Raw genomic sequence first — 3,490 nt, forward strand, 5'->3', positions numbered from 1 at the left:
ATAGAGTAGACAAAATAGAGAGAACGTTATTTCATAAGCATAAGAATTGAGGCCACATAATTTAATCACAAACAAATCACGTCATTGAAATATATTTTCCCATAACAATGTGAATCGTAATGATTTAAAGGGTCGCTATTGAAATTAATCGAACAATATTTTTGTCGTTATTTAAAAAAACTACGTTAATATTCGTTAACTGACTAAAGCCCGTTTTATAATAAATATATTTTCTATATTCCGTGTTTAAAATAGTAACAGGGATGCCAGCGTATAAATAGACCAGGAATTGAATTTAATGGATGAACATGTAGTTTTCTCATAATATTTGTTCTCTCAGATCGGGTTCCTTGGAATTTTGAAATATATTTCTTTAACTTAATTTTAATAGATGGATAAACTGTAGTCAACAATACATAAATAACAGGGGCGAAGTAGGACAAGGTACTCCGCAGGGAGGGTTACGTGGCTGTGAGGACTTTACAGCTGTAAGGACCTTAACTGAGGAGGGATTTGAACCCGTCAGTTATACAGATGATGTTGTAATGGGGAAAGAACCTTTAGTTTTTATGTAGGAAGGCTGAAACCTCGTTAAACATTGCCTAAAATCAGGCGAGGGCGATCCTTTATAACGTAAATCCGGCCACTGGGATGACCAAAAATAGGACAGTCTGAAGAACACATCTTTCAAAACAAAGTGGTAAGCATATCAAATAAAGTTAATGGGAAGACCACATACAGGACTGGGTAGATAAGGCCCACAGATGCTGGTCCTCCTGTATAAGAGCTGTAGTCTACAAATGGGTTTAATGCAAATTTGATACACTGGATCTATAAGAGCGTTATAAGGCACATTCTAACATACATAGTCTAGTGGACAGCAATGAACAAAAATTGTAATTTAAAATAGTTACAGAAAGAGAACATGCTTCCTAGGTATATGCGGGCCAATGAGGACAACACCAGCTAGAGCTTTGGTGACAATATTGTATATATATCTAAATAAGTCTTAATGCTGCGTCCGTCGCAGCTTCAAGACATAAAGCTATAAACAAGTGGATCTACTCCGGAAACAATAGACGCATCAACGACCTTCACGAGGCGCGGATTTTTTTAAATATTTTTTTCAATGTCCCCCACAAGGAATGGATTTTTTAAAAAATGTTTTCAATGGCCTCCACAAGGCGTGGATTTTTTAAATAGTTTTTTCTTAGACCAACATAAGGTGTGGATTTTTTAAATATATTTTTCTTAGACCTACTAAGGCGTGGATTTTTTAAATAATTTTTTCTTAGACCTACATAAGACGTGGATTTTTTAAATAATTTTTTCATAAACCTACATAAGACGTCGATTTTTTTAAATATTTTTTTCTTAGACCTACATAAAGCGCGGATTTTTTAAATAAGTTTTTCTTAGACCTACATAAGGCTTGGTTTTTTTAAACATTTTTTTCTTAGACCTACATAAGACGTCGATTTTTTAAATATTTTTTTCATAGACCGACATAAGGCGTGGATTTTTTATATAATTTTTTATTCCACCTACATAAGGTTGGATTTTTTATATAATTTTTTCTTCCACCTACATAGGCGTGGATTTTTTAATTAACTTTTTTCTTCGACCTACATAAGCGTGGATTTTTTAATTAACTTTTTTCTTCGACCTACATAAGCCTGGATTTTTTAAATAAATTTTCTTCGACCTACATAAGCGTTCATTTTTTAAGAAAATTTTCTTCGACCTACATAAGCGTGGATTTGTATACCCTTCACCACAGTGTTGTGTAGGGTATTATGTCTTTGTGCATATGTTTGTAACATGCAAAAGGAAACGAGATAGACACAATATGCATAGAATTTTCTTCGATTTATGCATGTCCGTCCGTCTGTCTGTCTGTCCATGTTAAATTGTAAACAAAGTACAGGTCGCATTTATTTGGATGAAATTTGGCATAGGTCACTTGGGAAAAATCGGTTCAGATTTAGATATAGCTCCTATATATATATTTAACCGATTTGATGTAAACGGTCCATATATATCTTTCGATTTGCACGAAATTTGGTACAGCCTAATCATTTTTTGCCAAGTTTCGTGAAAATCGGTCCAGATTTAGATATAGCTCCCATATATAGTTTCGTCCGATTTCATGTAAATGGTGCCCCAAAGTCCCTATATATCTTTTCATTTGCACGAAATTTGGTATAACGTGCTGAATTAAGCCTAGAGTGATGTATGCCAAGTTTGGAGAAAATCGGTCCAGATTTAGTCCGATTTGATGTAAATGGTCCACCAAAGCCGCTAAATATCTTTCGATTTGCACGAATTTTGGCATAACGTACTGAATTGAGTCTAGAATGATGTCTGCCAAGTTTCGTGAAAATAGGTCCAGATTTACATATAGCTCCCTTTTATTATAGATTGATTTTAAGTAATAGATTGATTTAATTTTATGGAACCAATAGGAACAAAACGTTCTGAAATTAGTATAACCTAACCTGCGACAAGTGTGTTTGAAATCGCTCAATATTTGGATAGAGCTTCCAGATATATTTTCGCCCGATTTCAAGTAAATTGGGCATCAAACTCCTCATGTTAGTCAGATTGGCATCAAATTTTGCAAAATTGAGCATAGAATTACGTAGTTGCGTTTTCTAGAAGTGCAGACATAGCCTAACGGATGACCTATTTATATTTGTTTGAAGTCGATTGACATACTTTATGGATAGATCTAGGTAGATTCACATTTAGATAAATATCACATTGTTTTTCATCCAATTTTATATTTTATTTTTTATCATATAATCGGCCCCGTCCGACTTTACTACTTTCCTTACCGGTTTAAATAATTTTTCTTTGACCTACATAAGCGTGGATTTTTTAAATAATTTTTCTTTGACCTACATAAGCGTGGATTTTTTAAATAATTTTTCTTCGACCTACATAAGCGTGGATTTTTTAAATATTTTTTCTTCGACCTACATAAGCGTGGATTTTTTAAATAATTTTTCTTCGACCTACATAAGCGTGGATTTTTTAAATAATTTTTCTTCGACCTACATAAGCGTGGATTTTTTAAATAATTTTTCTTCGACCTACATAAGCGTGGATTTTTTAAATAATTTTTCTTCGACCTACATAAGCGTGGATTTTTTAAATAATTTTTCTTCGACCTACATAAGCGTGGATTTTTTAAATAATTTTTCTTCGACCTACATAAGCGTGGATTTTTTAAATAATTTTTCTTCGACCTACATAAGTGTGGATTTTTTAAATAATTTTTCTTCGACCTACATAAGCGTGGATTTTTTAAATAATTTTTCTTCGACCTACATAAGCGTGGATTTTTTAAATAATTTTTCTTCGACCTACATAAGCGTGGATTTTTTAAATAATTTTTCTTCGACCTACATAAGCGTGGATTTTTTAAATAATTTTTCTTCGACCTACATAAGCGTGGATTTTTTAAATAATTTTTCTTCGACCTACA

The sequence above is a fragment of the Musca vetustissima genome, unplaced genomic scaffold, assembly GCF_032173495.1.
Source record: "Musca vetustissima isolate MV318-11 ecotype Yass unplaced genomic scaffold, APGP_CSIRO_Mvet_v1 utg83149, whole genome shotgun sequence".
NCBI lineage: Eukaryota > Metazoa > Arthropoda > Insecta > Diptera > Muscidae > Musca > Musca vetustissima.